Below are 22,121 nucleotides of genomic sequence, written 5' to 3' on the forward strand. Positions count from 1 at the left end.
GTTGCTGTTAAAACAGCAGTTGAGAGCTCAAAGCTTGCGATCACCGCTGCACTCGCGCTGTAGAACACCAGCACTGGGAGAGTCTTCCTGAAGAACACCGACACACTCGCTCGTTGTAGACAACAGCACTCTCAGAGACATCAAACGATCGGCTCCGAAGCGAAAGGCAACTAGTGCGTGCATCCACTTCCGTATTTATACCCGCGCGCGGGGGCGGAGTGCGCACGCCAATTACATTGGCTCGTTCAATAGTACTCGAAGAACATTGGCTCTCTGACGCGATCCCCATTCAGTCGACCGTCGACTACGTCTGGCGTTATCGACTGAAAGGGAACGTTTCGTTCACGAACCCGACATCACTAATATCTATGGCAACCAAACTTGGTGAGACAAACGTGCGACGAACGGTCAGGAAGACGTTTTATCAGGGGGAAAGCTGATCAGAAAATGTAACCAAAATGTAACGGAACGTTGTAGAAATGTAGTAGAGTAGAAAGTATAATAATTGATGTAAAATGTAACAAAATAAAAGCCAAAAGTATGCACTATTGATTCTAGTTAAGTAAAGTACAGGGCCCGGTTCCCCGATAACGCTCACTCTTAGCGCGCTAAGAAGAATCGAAAGATATATCTTACCAAAGTTATTTATGTTCCTAAGTGTGTTCCCCGAAGTGTCCCTTAGGAAGCTTCTTAACACGCTGCCTCTTACGTTCGACGTTACAAAGGCGCTGTCCCAAGTGAAGGTGCTGAATTAGTTGGCATCGATTGCTCAGGAATCGATTTTCCACTTCACGCGAAGGTGCATTACGGCATTAAGAAAGACAACACGTTCTATGCAAATGAAACATTCCTCAAATTATTCCAGTAACATTTATTTTAACATATAGTTATCAGTAAAATATAGACTATTAATTTATGAAATTGTCAGTAATATGTTCACACGATATGTTGTGACGGGTAGACGAACCGGGTATCCCTCGCTAATCATCCACCCTCCTTATCCCGTTGTGCCACTTGTGCCACTTATTGACATGGGATTAACGACTTCTAAAATTTATGTAATACACTTTTATATTAATGGTAAGGTACTTTACAATCAGAATTGTTTGGCAAGCAGCTGCAGTTACTTCTGTTTAATGCGGTATTGATTGCCATTGGTTAATGTTTTCAATAAAAAGCAACCTATCTACAATGAACAGAGAGAGAGAGTTAGATACAGAATATGGTGGTGAAGCAACGTAAAAAATGCTCCATAATGATATGTCTTGGGAGGCGATTTTTTTTAATATAGCCACGTCAGGCAAAATGTCAAAAGGGCTTAAGTTTTGCCGAATAAAAAAATTGACATGGACTAAACGGCTCCGCGGCTGGCGCCGTCTTTGATTCAATACAAGGACACGTTGGATTGCTGCCATAGTTGGTCGCTTACTGGACACCACCATGCTTACCCATTTATAGATCTTAGCCATTTAGAGCCAAATTGTTTGCCAGATTTTAATTATCAAAAGTGATTGCCAATTTAAACACTTTAATGACATTACGAAATAGCCAAGGCTAATTACCACCATATTAGTTCTGATACCAAATAAAGTCAACTTCATAATTAGGCCTGTATCCATTGCGAACATATTTTACTATTAGTCTTAAAATGTCCATAACATAAAATCATTGTTGAGCCACAACATTGTCAACATACCACAGTTTGACTTGTACTGCACTGCGCTGATTTCTAAAGACTGCTGCTGAGAGAGAGCTTACGAATGGTCCAGACCAACCTTACGAAAGTGTGACTTACAGAAGATATACTTAGCGTACGAACGTGTCGGGAATCATGCCATCACGTTAAGAGAGGTTAAGGAATAGGTTAAGAACTACTTAGTGATAAGAACGTTTTGGGGAACCGGGCCCAGATACGTGAAAAATGTACTCAAGTAAAGTATTTGTACTTCGTTACATTCCACCACTGGTGTTTATGCGACTGGATTATGTCATTGAAAGATCTCTCTGTATTCAGGCTGATAGAGAAGCAAGATCAGAAAACGGCAACAAAGGAAAGGAAGAATAGATTTATTAAATTGTGTTTGTTGTGAGACAATCAACAGCAGTGAGACGGATAATCGGCAGTTTGACAGTCTTTACATGGAAACATCAGACGGATTTATGGAGACGATTACAGAGAAATAATCTCCTCACTAATACAAATGAATTAAACACACAATAATACACAACATTACAACAAGAAATGAAGAGAGGACAGAGACAGACTGATGGTTACATGGTTTACAAGGTTTGACTAAATTATAAAATCCAGAAAATTATAACATAAAAATTAAAACAAAAAGTAGTAGCTACACATACACTAATTATATTCTAAATAAAAAATTTTAAGTTTAGTTTAAAGATAAATGTACTCTCATCAGATTAAAAGGCTTTATCTTTATAATGTTGTTTATATTTTCGTGAATGAATCTAACGGAATAGGTGTTAAAGAGAGTACTGAGCTCCTGCTTTATAAACATCGTATATTCTTTATCAACTATTTCACACCACTTAGAGTTGAGAAGTGAACAAAGTACGTCAATAAATTCCTCACTAACATTTCGTTTTTTTAGTTGTATCTTTATATTATCGGTCTGTTCTTTTCTGAAGCTCTTCAACTCATTTAATTTCATTACGTTTCTGGGAAATTCAAGTTTTAACTCAATTTTTTTTTTTGGTATTAAATTTTTCATTTCTGTTATGATATAACTTTTTATAACATTTTGTTCATTGTCTCCCAGGACACATTTAAATTTTGATTTAGGGTATTGTTTACACATTTTTTCTTTAAACGTACATAGGTTTTTATTTTTAGTTTCTTTAAAATTTACTTTGCTTAATGATTTTCCTAAAGGCCCTGTTGCACCATAAATGTCCTGGAAGGTAATGAATATATCTATTTTATTATTAAATTTACACATTTCTTCATACCAACGAACTAACATGATCATACAAGAAACACGACCATGTTTTATGCCAAAACAGGGATTATATTTTGAATGCATGTGGATAGCTTTAATATTTTGGCTCCTATGCTTCATAATAATCTTAATTTTTCGTAAGCATTTACATTCACTGTGAATAACATCAGGATATTGTGTTGTCGAATCAACAGTTTCTGGTGTAAAGGGTCCAATTAATTCCAATTTTCCTTTTTTAAATTCAATCACTGCAAAAGTAAACTGTTTTTTAAAATCAACCAATTTATCAATTTTAAAGCTTTTAACAAAGTCTGAAATTCTGGAAGACATAGTTTGATCGACAGGGTAAAAATCCTTTTTAAAAAAGAGATTAAAATTATTAGAAAAACGTTTATCCAAATGTAAACCAATTAATTCAATTAGTCTTATAATGTTGGCCCTCCGTCCACTCATATCAATAATATCGATGACGCCGTTTCTTCCTCTGGAAATCCACCACTTTACAATCTCAAAAGTCTCCATGAATCTGACAAAACATTGAGAGTGAAAACAAATGAGTGTTGATTATATAATTCACTTCACACAGTTAACAGTATAGAGCAGACACAAAGTCTTGGATTTATTATTTGTTTTTTATAGTTGCATGTTAAATTACAGTTCTGCAGATCATGTTGTTTTTTTATTTAAATGTAGTGTTCTGATCATTAAGCTTAAATCTTCATGCTTTTGTTAATGGTTATGTAAATCTCTCTTATCTACAATGTCACAAATATTACCCACTAGGTTTAAATGTCTCATGGTTCAGTTTCACAGTTTTAGGGTCACAGTTTGGGTACTTGCCATAGTTGGGAAGCAAACATGACTGCCAATTCCAAAGTAAAAATATTCTTTATTTGGTAACAAGCTCAGGCTGTCTCACATTTGACGAGGCAGTTGCTTATGAATGGCTCATTGCATATTTGAGTCAAGCGGTAATTCAAAACACTGAATCATTCAGAAATGAAGCACGGCTGTGAGATGCACTATGGCTCCACTGTGATCTTTGTTTGATTACTGCACTCGTGTGATGTTGTTTACCTAAATCATGTCATAAATATAAAAACTGCACTCTTTTGTTTTGATTTCTTCACGAGAGTTTCTCACATACAGATAGGCTGTGCAAGCCTTAACTGGTGCGACTGTCACGTTTCAGTGTGTTTAGTTCAGTTTTGTGATCTTGTTTTCCCCGTCTTTGTGATTTTGGTTCAGTCCTGTTAGGTTTCCCGCTCCTCGTTTGTGTTCAGTTTCTTCACCTGTGTTCTGTTAATCATCCTATTAGTCCCAGTTCTTTTAAGCCTTGTGTTTTCCCTCAGTGTTTGTTGGTCGTTGTCGATGTAAGGTTGTGTGTTTTTGAAGTCCTAGAGTCTCCTTTGTTTCTGTCTGTTCCTGTAAGTTTAGTTTGTAAATAAATCAACTATACTTCAGTTCCCGCGTCTTCGGCATCCTGCAACAACCCTGACAGAACGACCAACCTATTAAAAAAAAAGATGAGCCTAAGGAGGAAGAAAAAGAAGGTGAGCCCCATGGAAATACCAATCCTCTTCCAGAAGGAGCTCTCTCATGAGGAGTATGCGGGGCGTTACCTAGACCTCTATGATGACATGACTCAGGATGAAGAAGAACTGAAACAGAGTTTCTGGGGTGGTCTGAGAGACCCGCTAGCCCAGATAATTCTGGTAAAGGACCTAAAAATGTCCTTCTTGTATTTTGTGGATCACACGCTGTGGGCGTGTGGATCCAACTACCTCGTAGAAGATCTCCCACTCCAGCCAGTTCCAAGCCGCCAGCGCCTGAGCCCATCGCCTGCCCGCCAGCGCCTGAGCCCATCGCCTGCCCGCCAGCGCCTGAGCCCATCGCCTGCCCGCCAGCGCCTGAGCCCATCGCCTGCCCGCCAGCGCCTGAGCCCATCGCCTGCCCGCCCACGTCTGCTGATCCAGAGACTGTTCCCATTCCACAGCCAGTGTTTGTTCTGGAGCACACCACACGTGAGTCCACACGAGAAGACACAGCGCTGATTGTGATGTCTGCGGCGGTGGGCTACACGCACATCAGCTGTGGCCCATGAGTCCAGTTCCGAGTCCCATGATGTGCTTGCCCCGTCCAGTTCCGAGTCCCATGATGTGCTGGCCCCGTCCAGTTCCGAGTCCCATGATGTGCTGGCCCCGTCCAGTTCCGAGTCCCATGATGTGCTGGCCCCGTCCAGTTCCGAGTCCCATGATGTGCTGACCCCGTCCAGTTCCGAGTCCCATGATGTGCTGGCCCCGTCCAGTTCCCGTCCAGTTCCGAGTCCCATGATGTGCTGGTCCCGTCCAGTTCCGAGTCCCATGATGTGCTGGTCCCGTCCAGTTCCGAGTCCCATGATGTGCTGGTCCCGTCCAGTTCCGAGTCCCATGATGTGCTGGTCCCGTCCAGTTCCGAGTCCCATGATGTGCTGGTCCCGTCCAGTTCCGAGTCCCATGATGTGCTGGTCCCGTCCAGTTCCGAGTCCCATGATGTGCTGGCCCCGTCCAGTTCCGAGTCCCATGATGTGCTGGTCCCGTCCAGTTCCGAGTCCCATGATGTGCTGGTCCCGTCCAGTCCTGCGCCAGAGCCCGTTGATCCTGCGCCAGAGCCCGTTGATCCTGCGCCAGAGCCCGTTGATCCTGCGCCAGAGCCCGTTGATCCTGCGCCAGAGCCCGTTGATCCTGCGCCAGAGCCCGTTGATCCTGCGCCAGAGCCCGTTGATCCTGCGCCAGAGCCCGTTGATCCTGCGCCAGAGCCCGTTGATCCTGCGCCAGAGCCCGTTGATCCTGCGCCAGAGCCCGTTGATCCTGCGCCAGAGCCCACTGATCCTGCACCAGAGCCCACTGATCAAGCACCAGATGCACCAGAGCCCACTGATCCTGCACCAGTCCTGTCCAGTCCAGAGTTTCCTTTGCCGCTGGTCCTGCTTAGCTCAAAGCCCTCCTCACTGCTGGTCCTAGCCAGCCCAAGAACCTCGTTGCTGCCGGATCCCCCCTTTCCTGTCAATTTCCCCATTAAAATTTTGGGGGGGCGCCCACCCGAAGGGTCCTCACCGCCATGGCCACCCGAAGGGTCCTCACCGCCATGGCCACCCAAAGGGTCCTCACCGCCATGGCCACCCGAAGGGTCAGCTCCACCATGGCCGCCCGAGGGTCTGACAGCTCCGCCCTGGACGCCCGAGGGTCTGACAGCTCCGCCCCGGACGCCCGAGGATCCGACAGCTCCGCCCCGGACGCCCGAGGGTTTGACAGCTCCGCCCCGGACGCCCGCCCGGACGCCCGAGGGTCCGACAGCTCCGCCCCGGACGCCCGTGGGTCCGACAGCTCCGCCCCGGTCGCCCGTGGGTCCGACAGCTCCGCCCCGGTCGCCCGTGGGTCCGACAGCTCCGCCCCGGTCGCCCGTGGGTCCGACAGCTCCGCCCCGGTCGCCCGTGGGTCCGACAGCTCCGCCCCGGTCGCCCGTGGGTCCGACAGCTCCGCCCCGGTCGCCCGTGGGTCCGACAGCTCCGCCCCGGTCGCCCGTGGGTCCGACAGCTCCGCCCCGGTCGCCCGTGGGTCCGACAGCTCCGCCCCGGTCGCCCGTGGGTCCGACAGCTCCGCCGTGGCCACGCCCACAGCCTGCTCCGCCGTGGCCACGTCCACAGCCTTTTCCACCCCGGTTTCCCGAGCTTCCTGTTCCTGTACCACCACGCCCTCGTCAGCCTCCAGGGCGCCCACCCTCCCACCCCTTTGGATGTTATACGGCGCGAGGACGCGCCTTCGGGGAGGGGGGAGGTACTGTCACGTTTCAGTGTGTTTAGTTCAGTTTTGTGATCTTGTTTTCCCCGTCTTTGTGATTTTGGTTCAGTCCTGTTAGTTTTCCCGCTCCTCGTTTGTGTTCAGTTTCTTCACCTGTGTTCTGTTAATCATCCCATTAGTCCCAGTTCTTTTAAGCCTTGTGTTTTCCCTCAGTGTTTGTTGGTCGTCGTCGATGTAAGGTTGTGTGTTTTTGAAGTCCTAGAGTCTCCTTTGTTTCTGTCTGTTCCTGTAAGTTTAGTTTGTAAATAAATGAACTATACTTCAGTTCCCGTGTCCTCGTCTTCGGCATCCTGCAACAACCCTGACAGCGACCTTGTTAATAACACATTATCCATTATCAATAGCCATTTACACTGAATGTAATAAAATCAGAATCATTCTCGCATTTCGATGCTTCCTTAGTTATTTTTTGTTAGTGCTGTTTAATCAGGCTTCTTGTCCGGTCAGGCAAGTATAATTCTCTTTCAATTACCCTACAAAAGAAAATCAAGCAGACAAGCGTTAATGTCGAGCCCTGTAACAATTGTTACCGATCCAGTATAACTCTTTTAAAGGCAACATAAATTAAATTATTACACACAGCCATTAATTTTTCTCTTAAAAGGGGGTCACACTTGCAAAAGAAGAAAAAGACTCACTGCTTTAAAGCATAATAGTAACATCAAGCTCATGATGAAGGAGCATCAGTTTAAATGTACTTACGGAGAAATCGGTTTCAGAAGAATCAACTGAGAGTGATTAGAGAGTGAAGAACTCTGTAATGGAAACCAGGAGTCAGAAAAAGAGAAATGAGGTGGGGAAAAATCATACGCACTGTAGTCCAAACTAGCTTAATCAGATCAGACACTTAAATCAAGATACATTTACTGGAGAAGTAAAAGGATTGAAGATATTACGTCTTAATGTTTTGCAGTGAAGCAAAAGTTAATTTGGACTTTGATTCAACAATAGCAAAAGCAAGAATAATTCACAGAGATCAAAGTTGTAACTCACCTCTGGTAAAGAATTACGGTTCATTTCTAAAGTTAAATCATCATTCACACTCTCCGTCTGAACGTCGACCATCTGAACAAAAGTGGTAAGTAGTCACATTTAAAAAAACATTAGACAAGTCTCACACAACAATAGATAAACTGTTCGTCTGTATCGTTTGCTGAATCACTGATTAACAAATAAACATTTCTATGACAACTAATTTTTAATGTTTTTATACGCATGTTTGATTATTTGCACGGTGCATAATGTGGCATACATTTTAAAACACATTTCTTAGGTTCACTTCACATTTCATTAGAAGCAGTTAAACCAACAACAGGGCAACAATAAGTGAGTGCTGATGAGTCTCATATACCAGTACTTGTACCTGTTAAGGGTGCCGGGATAAAAAGATGAAAACACAAATATAAATGGCAGCCAAGCCAACAAACAAAGGGCGTTGCAGAGGCAAAATCCAAGGGGCAGGCGGGGGTCAAAACCGGGTGAGCAAGCCGAAACAGGGACTAGACAAATCAGAGGGAAAAAACAAGATTAAATTAACAGACAAGTAGGCTTTACACAACTAGAACTAGATTTTAGGACAGTAGTGAAACGGATGGTAACCAAGACACTGACAGAGAAGCAAAGAAAGAGAGAAGCGTAAGTAGTGGAGAAAATTAATGCAGAATGTGAGACAGTGTGTGTGTTTGTGTGTGTGTGTGTGTGTGTGTGTGTGTGTGTGTGTGTGTGTGTGTGTGTGTGTGTGTGTGTGTGTGTGTGTGTGTGTGTGTGTGTGTGTGTGTGTGTGTGTGTGTGTGTGTGTGTAAGATGATTAGAATGAGTTGTGATGGTAGAGTGAGAGAAACTGACAACTAAGACACAAAAACAGACACAACAGAAGGGCTGATGATCAAACCAGAGTCCTGACAGTACCAAGCTTTTCTTTTAATAAATACAAAAATATAGATAGAATATAAATATAATAGTGTTAGTATTAATGGGTCAAGTGTTGACTAAAAAGGTGCTTTAGTTCTAAAGACTCAAGTTGAGTTCGAGAGGTCATTACACCAGCAGAGAACAGTCCCGGAAAAGAGACTTTGTGCCTTTCTTACACAACTTGATTAGACATATGGCTTTGATTTTCTATCAATTTTAGAGACCACATTATTTAGTAAACTATATATTTTGTGTAAAAAAAATTGTTTAGTTTTGAATGTTTGCTTAACAGTAAACTTATACTTCGATAACTTTTTTACACTTTCATATTTTAAAACCTTAGGTCTGTAAAGCATTCATGAATCACAACCAATTAAGTTCAGATCTGTGCTCTAAAAGGGGAATGTGACAGTAAACAGGTTAAGAAGTCAGATAAACCTAAACTAATTCAAACAGATCAGAATTACTCACCACTGCTGTCCCAGAAACGCCTGGGGCCGGAGCTCCCGAGACACTCTGATCCAACACTAACACTGACACTGACACCAACAACAACACTAACACTAACACTAACACTAACACTAACACTAACACTAACACTAACACTAACACCGACACTGACACTAACACCGACACTGACACCAACACTAACACTAACACTGACACTGACACTGACACTAACACTCACACCGACACTAACACCGACACTGACACTGACACTGACACTAACACTGACACTAACACTAACACTGACTCCAACACTAACACTGACTCGTGTCTCTGATGGAGAAGGTCTGTATGTCGGCCTACAGTATCCTCACTCTCAATCTATGGAACCGTCGAGTCTGTTTCCACTGGCGTTGGAAGAGTGCTCGTGCTCCTGCCCCGGGTAGATTGTTCTCTTAAAACTTTTTTTTCGTTGAATACTTTACAATTCAATTTATTTGGGCTGTTTAGTTGCTTTAGAAGTCACAATAATTTTGCTTTTTTTTGCATTCAAAGTTTAGTCGTCTGGGCTTTGCTCTTTATAGTGTGATTATGCCACACCCTTTCAGGTTTTGGGATTTCTAATACCAGTTCCATTGGTGCTGACAAACCAAAGAATGCTGTTAATCTTGATTCACTTACGTAGGGTGATAAACAACGCCAGAAGGGAGGAAGACTGACTGCACTTCCCTGCGCGTGTCATTGATTCATTTAATTTTTATTCAAAGTAAATGCCTTGAGAACTTTCTTTCCGCTTCTGAACACAAAACCAAAAAAGGACAAACCCAGTAAATTGTTTGTATGCACAATCACAATGGTGCTAAAGCTACAAATCTGATCATGTTCACGTTCAGTCTTCAATGTTCACAATCACAAATCTGATTCATAGCTATCCATGTCCACTGTATACTCTAACATAACATAGCTGTGATGTGGATTTACTTCAAGACATATTTAAAGAAAATTTAATTAACAACAAAAAATTTAGAAAATACATACTGTATTCCTCATCACTTCCATTAGTTGCTGCAGCTCTAAAATCAGACTCTGAATCTTTTATGTTTGTCTGATGGGAATAATCTCTGGTGTATGGTTTGGGCTCTCAGTTTCGTTGTGAAATGAACAGACAAACACTGCAGTCACTCTGAATTCTGGAAATGTTGATTTTAATTCAGTGTGTCATAATCATGTGACTGGATTTAGAGATAAACTTTGCAGTAAGTTTTTTGAGTGTTATTTTCCATTAAATGTAGAGTACCTTTCTTGAGGAACTGTAATGAACAGGTCTGGTAATTAATTTCATCGTCATCAGTCAAAAATGTTTGAATCAGGGCGTCACACATCGCACCAGCGGCCTCTTGAGAAACATACACATTAACACGCCTGTGATGGGCATTTATTTATTATTGTTTGACTATATCAAATTAAAACAAAACAAAGCATTTGAGGCCTATATATAGAAATGAAACGGTTTTGTGGCATACTACTTAGTCACTATGAATGTTTGCTGTAACATCATATACCATTCATTGTTTCATTGTCTAATTCATTAGTTTCACCTGTCCCTCATTGCCACTGTGTTCTTTTTCTTGTGTTAACATTGCTAACACAAGACTAACAAAGAATTGAAAGGTATAGATTACCTAACAGAAAGTAGCCTAGCAGAGGAAAACTATGCTCCATTTATCAAGATGGACGTCCAATGGAGTATTTTGTAGAAGACTTCTTTAGTTATAGCCTTATGAGTTTGTGGGATGACGTGCAACTGATGGAGTGTTATTGGAGTGGCTTGGACTCTAATTTTAGGTAATTCCAACTGGACCCTAAACTCAGTACTTGGTCTATGCTCTATTGTTGAGCGGCTCTCCATTTACAGTGTGAATTGCAGATGAGGAGCCCTGTAATCCCACAGTGCTCATCATGCCTCATCACGTCATGGCCGTCACACCAGTTTTCAGGCTTCATACCCGCCACCGGATCCGTCTCGGGTAAAAAAGATTAGTATGTTGGGCTGCAGACAACTTTTCTGATTCCCCCGAAGTGGCAACATCCATAGGGGCTGTTTCTGAGCTCTCTGTGTCCCCTGACTGCTCCACTATGGACACGAAGGCCTGCACTGAACTCCCTAACTGTCCAGATATGACCAGGGAGGTCACCATAGAAATCCCTACTTGCCCTGATACGGCCACTGAGGCCCTTACTGATTTCCCAGCCTGTTTCGTTTCAGCCAGAGAGAGATTCCAGAGTCCGTTCCAGAAAGAGAAAATCCAGAGTCCATTCCAGAAAGAGAATTTCCAGAGTCCGTTCCAGAAAGAGAAATTCCAGAGTCTGTTCGATAAAGAGAAAATCCAGAGTCCGTTCCAGAAAGAGAAATTCCAGAGTCTGTTCCAGAAAGAGAAATTCCAGAGTCCGTTCCAGAAAGACAAATTCCAGAGTCTGTTCCAGAAAGAGAAATTCCAGAGTCCGTTCCAGAAAGAGAAATTCCAGAGTCTGTTCGATAAAGAGAAAATCCAGAGTCCGTTCCAGAAAGAGAAATTCCAGAGTCTGTTCCAGAAAGAGAAATTCCAGAGTCCGTTCCAGAAAGAGAATTTCCAGAGTCCGTTCCAGAAAGAGAAATTCCAGAGTCTGTTCCAGAAAGAGAAATTCCAGAGTCTGTTCCAGAAAGAGAAAATCCAGAGTCCGTTCCAGAAAGAGAATTTCCAGAGTCCGTTCCAGAAAGAGAAATTCCAGAGTCTGTTCGATAAAGAGAAAATCCAGAGTCCGTTCCAGAAAGAGAAATTCCAGAGTCTGTTCCAGAAAGAGAAATTCCAGAGTCCGTTCCAGAAAGAGAAATTCCAGAGTCCGTTCCAGAAAGAGAAATTCCAGAGTCCGTTCCAGAAAGAGAAATTCCAGAGTCTGTTCGATAAAGAGAAAATCCAGAGTCCGTTCCAGAAAGAGAACTTCCAGAGTCCGTTCCAGAAAGAGAAATTCCAGAGTCTGTTCCAGATAGAGAACTTCCAGAGTCCGTTCCAGAAAGAGAACTGGAGTTCTTTTGGAAAAGAATTCCAAAGAAACTTTTCTTCTTTTTAGAGCTAATTTAAAGCCAAATTGAAGTCTTTTTGCATCATTGATACTGTTATTTTCCTGTCTATTACTGTAAAGCTTTGAAACAATCTATATTGTATAAAGCTCTATAGTAATATAGCTGGCTTAACTAGAGGCGAACAAATTATTTCTGTTTCCTGTACAGACTTTAAGCTGGGCTCAGAACTTAAATATTGTGAAAGTTCTGATCCAATCTGACCTCTGACCTATAATGCTGCCTAAATCATAATCATACACTGTTTGTTCATTGGCCAGAGGAGGACTGAGACTGAGAATTTTCTCCATTCTGTCACTGATGGAGTTTGACTTCCTTCACTGTCGCCTTTGTCGTCATTGGCTTTTGGCTTGCTTCGTTGGGGACATTTAATTTTATATTTAACGATATTATTACAACATTATTTTCCTGTTATCTCTGTAAAGCTGCTTTGAAACAATCTGTATTGTAAAAAGCGCTATATAAATAAAGGTGACTTGACTTGACACAGACTACAGGAGTTTTAAAATCCTGACCAATTATGAAATCTGGTTGCATTAGACAGAAAAGGACAATCTCTGCTTCTCCAGTAAATGTATCTTGATTTAAGAATGTCTAGATATTTGTACTGGAAAACAAGACAAGGTACATTATTTGCACAGTGCATGATGTGACAAAAATGTTAGAACGCATTTCTTACATTCACTAAACATTTTTTAAAAGTAAATAGTAAATCTTAATCAGGTTTTTTGTGTTTGTCTCAAGACGTCACAGGTATGAAGTGTGTTTCTGTTTCCTATAAAATGAAACTCTGAAACGCCAATTCTTCTAAACATGTTTCACTAATTATGATGATGAAAAAATCTGTGGTATTTTATTCATGTTTTCTTGTTGTCCAGGTCTGATCACTCAGTAACAGCACATCTCTCCTTAGACACACGACGGGCTGCTGTAAGAGTCTATTTTGAGTGGCTGATTATTACAGGGATGTCCATCATAATGTTACTTGCAGTGACAATCTAGAGAAAGTGCATTAAAATTAATCAGACCAGTGAATCCAACCCCATCACTGAAGAGTTTGTGTTTTCCTCTTAACTGATCAAACCTGATTCTCAGCACAAATTCTGTACATCATCATCATCATCATTATCATCGTCATCAGTCAAATATGTTTATGTGGAGAATCAGGGCGCTACTTTATAGCAAACAGAAACACATCTGACGTGAGAAACACACATTAACACACCTGTGATGGGAGTATACTGCCAGAGATGATCAGTGGAAGAAAGTTTTGCCGCTGTATGCAGGAAAAAACTCATTTGAGAACCAAATTTCCAATAAAAGTTTGAAAATATCAAATAAAAATACTCTAAAAATAAAAAGGCCTGAATACTCTCACAGCAAAACACATCAGTGGTTTTGTGTCATTGTAAAACCTTTAATGCGATCCGGCCGTTCATTTGCATAAAACAGTGCCTGGTGGCTCTGAGAATTTTTTATCTCTTCCGCGTAGCCGCGTGAACCGGAATTATACCGGACGTTTTATCAGGTCTAATTTGTTGAGATATGATCAGCAAATTATTTATACCATAATGCAACACACTCCGAGTTGAGAATCATATTTGAGCAAAATACACAAATATGACCATGTTCTAACTCAAATCTGAGGATTATGAATCAGATTCATGTTTATCCATTATAACAAATTCGTAAAAACACAAAAACTGAAGTATGTTTAACCATTTCAAATCCTTAAAAACTTTAGCAGCAAATCCGATCATCAATAAAAATATCATCTGATAACTAGGAAATATGAAGAAATTATACTGGATCTCTCTTTAAAATTAGTCCTTTCTCTACATTTATTTAAAAAATGTAAAAACATGTTGTGAAGCTAACATGTAATCTCACACAACAACTCAATAGAACTCAATAGAAACTATTCCTGCGTATCTTTTGCTGAATCACTGATTAACAAAAAAACATTTCTTGCATAAATCAAAATCAGGTTTATTGGGGTTTTTCTCAGGTATAAAGTGTGTTTCTATTTTCGTATATAATGAAACTCTTACGTGACACGGTCATTTTTCTAAACACTTTTCAATGATGATGATGGTGGAAATAATTTGTGTGATTTTCTATTATTTATCTCAGTGCAGACATCTCTCATCAACATGCTGGAGACCAAACTAAAGACGGGCTGTACTCCTGTATACTCTGATATACTCTATAGTCTGATATACTCTATTGTCTGATATACTCTATAGTCTGATATACTCTATAGTCTGATATACTCTATTGTCTGATATACTCTATAGTCTGATATACTCTATAGTCTGATATACTCTATACTCTGATATACTCTATACTCTGATATACTCTATTGTCTGATATACTCTATACTCTGATATACTCTATAGTCTGATATACTCTATTGTCTGATATACTCTATACTCTGATATACTCTATACTCTGATATACTCTATAGTCTGATATACTCTATTGTCTGATATACTCTATAGTCTGATATACTCTATAGTCTGATATACTCTATACTCTGATATACTCTATACTCTGATATACTCTATTGTCTGATATACTCTATACTCTGATATACTCTATAGTCTGATATACTCTATTGTCTGATATACTCTATACTCTGATATACTCTATACTCTGATATACTCTATACTCTGATATACTCTATTGTCTGATATACTCTATACTCTGATATACTCTATAGTCTGATATACTCTATTGTCTGATATACTCTATACTCTGATATACTCTATACTCTGATATACTCTATACTCTGATATACTCTATAGTCTGATATACTCTATAGTCTGATATACTCTATAGTCTGATATACTCTATACTCTGATATACTCTATACTCTGATATACTCTATTGTCTGATATACTCTATACTCTGATATACTCTATACTCTGATATACTCTATTCTCTGATATACTCTATACTCAGATATACTCTATAGTCTGATATACTCTATACTCTGATTTACTCTATACTCTGATATACTCTATAGTCTGATATACTCTATTGTCTGATATACTCTATAGTCTGATATACTCTATTGTCTGATATACTCTATAGTCTGATATACTCTATAGTCTGATATACTCTATAGTCGGATATACTCTATAGTCTGATATACTCTATACTCTGAAACTACTCTATAGTCTGACATACTCTATACTCTGATATACTCTATAGTCTGATATCCTCTATAGTCTGATATACTCTATAGTCTGATATACTCTATACTCTGATATACTCTATAGTCTGATATACTCTATACTCTGATATACTCTATAGTCTGATATACTCTATACTCTGATATACTCTATACTCTGATATACTCTATAGTCTGATATACTCTATTGTCTGATATACTCTATAGTCTGATATACTCTATAGTCTGATATACTCTATACTCTGATATACTCTATAGTCTGATATACTCTATAGTCTGATATACTCTATACTCTGATATACTCTATACTCTGATATACTCTATACTCAGATATACTCTATACTCTGATATACTCTATACTCTGATATACTTTATACTCTGATATACTCTATAGTCTGATATACTCTATAGTCTGATATACTCTATACTCTGATATACTTTATACTCTGATATACTCTATAGTCTGATATACTCTATAGTCTGATATACTCTATAGTCTGATATACTTTATACTCTGATAAACTCTATAGTCTGATATACTCTATAGTCTGATATACTCTATACTCTGATATACTTTATACTCTGATATACTCTATAGTCTGATATACTCTATAGTCTGATATACTCTATAGTCTGATATACTTTATAGTCTGATATACTCTATAGTCTGATATACTCTATACTCTGATATACTCTATACTCTGATATACTCTATACTCTGATACACTCTATAGTCTGATATACTCTATAGTCTGATATACTCTATACTCTGATATACTCTATAGTCTGATATACTCTATAGTCTGATATACTCTATAATTCAATTCAATTCAATTCAAATTTATTTGTATAGCGCTTTTCACAATACACATTGTCTCAAAGCAGCTTTACAGAAAATGCATTTCGGAAATGTACATAGAAAAATACAGTTAGTTAATCATGTATTAATTTATGGCATAACATATCGCCGGCTTTGAGTCGTCTCTTCACAGGCGTCGAGTCGTCTCTTCACAGGCGTTGGGGCATCTGAATTCTCCGTGAGAGGCTGGATACAAACTGGAGCTGACGAACGCTATTTACCTCGGGACTAGCGTCCCGAGATAACAGCAGAAAGGCAGATGGGGAATAATTAGCATAGCTGATGTTCATAATGTTAATGCATTCGAACTGATTCAGCAGTAGTATTAAAGGTTAAGCATTATGTGAATGCTTGGTTAAAGAGATGCGTCTTTAATCTAGTTTTAAACTGGGACAGCGAGTCTGAGTCTCGTACAATATCAGGAAGGCTATTCCAGAGTTTAGGAGCTAAATGCGAGAACGCCCTCCCTCCTTTAGTGGACTTAGATATCCTAGGAATGACCAGAAGCCTCGAATTTAGTGATCTTAAAGAGCGCGATGGATTGTATGGCGATAGAAGGTCTGTTAAATACACAGGAGCTAAACCATTTAGGGCTTTATAGGGCAGTAGGAATACTTTGTAATTGATACCTAACTTAATAGGTAACCAGTGTAGAGATGATAAAATAGGTGTTATATGATCATATTTTCTTGATCTAGTAAGAACTCTAGCGGCTGCATTTTGCACTAATTGTAGCTTGTTTATTGAGGATGCAGGACAACCAGCTAATAAAGCATTACAGTAATCTAGTCTCGAGGTCATGAATGCATGAACTAACTTTTCTGCATCAGAAACAGATAGCATGTTACGTAGCTTAGCAATGTTTCTAAGGTGGAAATAGGCTGTAAAAAGAAAATACTCTGATATACTCTATAGTCTGATATACTCTATAGTCTTATATACTCTATACTCTGATATACTCTATACTCTGATATACTCTATGGTCTGATATACTCTATACTCTGATATACTCTAAACTTTGATATACTCTATGCTCTGATATACTCTATACTCTGATATACTCTATACTCTGATATTTTTTATACTCTGATATTTTTTATACTCTGACATACTCTATACTCTGATATACTCTATAGTCTGATATACTTTATACTCTGATATACTCTATAGTCTGATATACTCTATAGTCTGATATACTCTATAGTCTGATATACTCTATACTCTGATATACTCTATAGTCTGATATACTCTATACTCTGATATACTTTATACTCTGATATATTCTATGGTCTGATATACTATATACTCTGATATACTCTATACTCTAATATACTCTATAGTCTGATATACTCTATACTCTGATATACTCTATAGTCTGATATACTCTATAGTCTGATATACTCTATACTCTGATATACTCTATACTCTGATATACTATATACTCTGATATACTCTATGGTCTGATATACTATATACTCTGTTATACTCTATACTCTGATATACTCTATAGTCTGATATACTCTATACTCTGATATACTCTATACTCTGATATACTCTATAGTCTGATATACTCTATAGTCTGATATACTCTATACTCTGATATACTCTATACTCTAATATACTCTATACTCTAATATACTCTATAGTCTGATATACTCTATACTCTGATATACTCTATACTCTAATATACTCTATAGTCTGATATACTCTATACTCTGATATACCCTATACTCTGCTATACTCTATACTCTAATATACTCTATGGTCTGATATACTCTATACTCTGATATAGTCTATACTCTAATATGCTCTATACTCTGATGTCATGATCCCGGTATCCTCCTCTTACACTCTACCACCCTCTCCTGGTCACACTCTTTATTACATCCATTTACACACACACATTCCCATTCATTATCTCTGCCGCTCTCAGCTGTCTCTCATCACCTCATCACTCTCCCTCTTCTCCTCCACAGCTGGTTCCCACTTTCTCTGATTAGACTCTCTATTTCTAGTCTTCCCTGTCTTTTGTTCTTTGTCAGATTATTGCCATATGTTACGTACCTGTGTGCCTGCTGAACCAAGCCCTGTCGTGTCGTGTCCCGTCTGGTGCGTGCCTCAATCTGTCTACCGTATTACCTCGTCTCTGCTTTGTTACTTCTTCAGCTAACGTGAGTGGTCAAGGATTGGCGTTCCCGTGCTCTCTACGGACCCAGCCTGTCTCATCCTCCGGGGATTTCCCGTTGCCGGTCCTGACCGTACATTTCTGTTCTATTACTGAAAGACTTTCCGTTTTCCTTTGGATGAGACTTTCTTCAGTTGGATTTATTCGCCTTATGTGCCACCTGTGTTATTTTGCCTGAACTATTAAACTTTGTCTAACTGCCCTTTGCTTTTGGGTCCTCTCTCCTACACGTGACAGAATAATCTGACAAGAAATGGACCCAGCAAGGGAGAGTCCTCTTCAATCTGCACTTGAGATCCAGGGAGCTATGCTGGGCCGTCATGAGGATTCCTCACCATGCCATGGATTCTCTTGCTACTCGCATGAACAACAGCTTCATCACCTCCGAGTGGAATCCTCCACCTCTAGAAGCCGTGACACGCCTGAGCCGAGAGGGAACAACCCGCCGTGCTATTCCGGTGAGCCCAAGGAATGTAGATCCTTTTTGACTCAGTGTGAGGTTGTCTTTTCACTACTGACTTCCACATACGCTGAGGATCGCTCTCGCATCGCCTTCGTCATCTCCTTGCTGGCTGGCCGGGCGCGGGAGTGGGGAACAGCTGTGTGGAGTTCGGAGGCTGACTGTCTCAGCCGTTATTCCTTCTTCAAGGAGGAGATGCTGCGGGTTTTTGACCGTTCTGCATTCGGAGCGGAGGCTTCCCGTCTTTTGTCTACGCTTCGTCAAGGTAGAAGGTCAGCAGCAGATTTTTCGATTGAATTTCGTACCTTATCTGCTTCATGTGACTGGAACGAGCCTGCCTTAGTAGCCCGTTTCCTCGAAGGGCTCAATGCTGACATAAAGGATGAGATCCTCGCCCGTGAGTCACCCACTCGACTGGATCCTCTTATTGATATGGCCATTCGTGTGGAGAGGCGCTTCGACATGCGCCGCCGCAGCCGCAGCCTTGAGAGGGCACTTTTCTCTACCCCGGCTCGCTCTTCTACACCGCTGCCTTTCACTGACTCCGAGCCGATGCAGCTGGGTGGTTTACGAATCTCCGCGGCCGAACGCCAGCGCCGTATAACGGCTCGTCTCTGCATGTACTGCGCTTCCGCCTCCCATCGTGTCGCCTCCTGCCCGGTAAAAGCCAAAGCTCACCAGTAGAGAGAGGGTTGCTGGTGAGCGCTTCAAACCTAGACCCTCCGTCACGCGCACGCACTACTTTCTCTGCTCTTCTCCGCTGGGCAGGGTTTTCCACCTCCTGTCCGGTTTTGATCGATTCGGGAGCCGAGGGAAATTTTGTGGATGAGACTTGGGCTCGAGAACAGGGGATTGCCCTCATTGAACGTAAAGACTCCACCCCTGTCCACGCCCTTGATGGTAGTATCCTCTCTAGAGTGCGCTTTGCCACTGCTCCGGTGAGTCTCACCATCTCTGGCAATCATCAAGAGACAATTTCTTTTCTAGTTTTGCATTCTCCTTTTAACCCTGTTGTTTTAGGACATCCCTGGTTAGTCGAGCATAATCCTCAGATTAACTGGTCTAGAGGTTCAATTCTTTCATGGAATTTGTCGTGTCATGTCAAGTGTTTGATGTCTGCTGTCCCTCCTGTCTCTTCTGTCTCTGTCTTTCAGGAGGAGCCGGGTGATTTGTCCGGGGTCCCGCGGGAGTACCATGATCTTCGAGCGGTCTTCAGTCGTTCCAGGGCCACTTCTCTTCCTCCCCATCGACCGTATGACTGCGCTATCGACCTCCTTCCTGGCACCACCCCTCCCCGGGGTAGACTTTACTCTCTCTCCGCCCCCGAACGCGAAGCTATAGAGAAGTATCTTTCTGACTCGCTCGAAGCTGGTACCATTGTGTCTTCCTCCTCCCCTGCCGGTGCGGGTTTTTTCTTCGTTAAAAAGAAGGATGGTTCATTACGCCCCTGCATAGATTATCGAGGCTTGAATGACATCACGGTCAAGAACCGTTATCCCTTGCCTCTCATGTCTTCTGCCTTCGAAATCTTGCAGGGGGCCAAGATCTTTTCTAAACTAGATCTTCGTAATGCTTACCACCTTGTCCGCATTAGGGAGGGGGACGAGTGGAAGACGGCGTTTAACACCCCCTTAGGACACTTTGAATATCGCGTCTTCCTTTCGGGCTGGTCAACGCTCCCGCCGTGTTCCAGGCGTTAGTTAACGACGTGCTCAGAGACATGTTGAACATTTTCATTTTTGTCTACCTTGACGATATTTTAATTTTCTCTCCCTCTCTCCAAGTACACACTCTACACGTTCGACAAGTTCTCCAACGTCTCCTCGAGAACCGACTGTTTGTTAAGGCCGAGAAATGTACCTTCCACGCGCAATCCATCTCATTTCTTGGTTCGGTAATTTCCGCTGAGGGCGTTAGCATGGATTCCTCCAAGGTCCGTGCGGTCACGGAATGGCCAGTGCCTGAGTCGCGCGTTGCTCTTCAACGTTTTTTAGGCTTTGCAAATTTTTATCGTCGGTTTATCCGTAACTTTAGTCAGATCGCCGCCCCTCTCTCTGCCCTCACGTCCGCCAGGGTCCGATTTTCCTGGTCGGAGGGGGCTCAGACAGCTTTTGATCGCCTCAAGTCCCTTTTTTCCTCCGCCCCGATCTTACATCTCCTGATATCTCTAGACAGTTCATTGTTGAAGTTGATGCATCAGAGGTGGGCGTTGGAGCTATTCTCTCCCAACGCTCATCTTCTGATGAGAAGGTTCATCCCTGCGCCTACTTTTCGCATCGTCTTTCGCCCGCCGAACGAAATTATGATGTTGGCAATCGCGAGTTATTGGCCATCCGTTTAGCTCTCGGAGAATGGCGTCACTGGCTTGAGGGTGCCTCAGTCCCGTTCGTTGTCTGGACGGACCATAGAAATTTAGAGTACATTCGTTCCGCGAAGAGGCTCTGCGCTCGTCAGGCTCGTTGGGCACTTTTCTTTACGCGTTTCGATTTTTCCATCTCCTTCCGCCCCGGGTCTAAGAACCTCAAGCCTGATGCTCTTTCGCGACAGTTTGCTTCCCCAGAGGTTGTTCCCAATAAGGAGGAGATCCTTCCTCAGGGCGTGGTGGTGGGTGCAGCTGTCTGGGGAATAGAACGTTTGGTCAAGCGCTCTCTGGCCCACGCCGTTACTCCTCGTCTTTGTCCTAAGGGTCTTTTGTACGTTCCTCCTTCTGCTCGTCTCGCGGTCTTTCAGTGGGGCCATTCATCCAAACTGTTTGCCCATCCCGGCGTTAGGGGCACGCTCGCCGCGGTCCGCCAAAGATTCTGGTGGCCCTCTCGTGAGCGCGACATTCGCCGTTTCGTCGCTTCGTGTGCCGTTTGCGCTCAGACTAAATCTGGTAATTCTCCCCCGGCCGGGTTGCTGCGTCCCCTTCCGTTACCGTCTCGCCCATGGTCTCACGTCGCCATGGACTTTATCACGGGTCTCCCCTCCTCTGAGGGGAACACCGTGATACTTACTGTTGTTGATCGTTTTTCTAGGACCGCCCGCTTTATTCCTTTACCTAAACTCCCGTCTGCTAGGGAGACCGCCCAGATTGTCGTCGACAAGATCTTTAAGATACATGGTCTTCCCTCCGACGTCGTTTCCGATAGGGGTCCCCAGTTCTC

The 22,121-nt window shown here is 42.0% G+C and overlaps 1 long non-coding RNA gene across 1 annotated transcript; it reads right to left on the reverse strand.

Annotated features, from left to right (window-relative positions):
* Nucleotides 1-3,397: 3,397 nt before the first annotated feature.
* On the reverse strand, nt 3,398-7,867 carry LOC143748442 (uncharacterized). Its single transcript, XR_013206789.1, has 3 exons — nt 7,793-7,867; nt 7,502-7,554; nt 3,398-3,486 (listed from the first exon to the last, which is right to left on the reverse strand). It is a non-coding gene; the product is annotated as an uncharacterized LOC143748442 (long non-coding RNA).
* Nucleotides 7,868-22,121: the final 14,254 nt, after the last annotated feature.

The sequence above is a fragment of the Siphateles boraxobius genome, unplaced genomic scaffold, assembly GCF_051911475.1.
Source record: "Siphateles boraxobius isolate OS27281-9 unplaced genomic scaffold, OSU_SipBor_1 234, whole genome shotgun sequence".
In the NCBI taxonomy this organism is placed as follows: domain Eukaryota; kingdom Metazoa; phylum Chordata; class Actinopteri; order Cypriniformes; family Leuciscidae; genus Siphateles; species Siphateles boraxobius.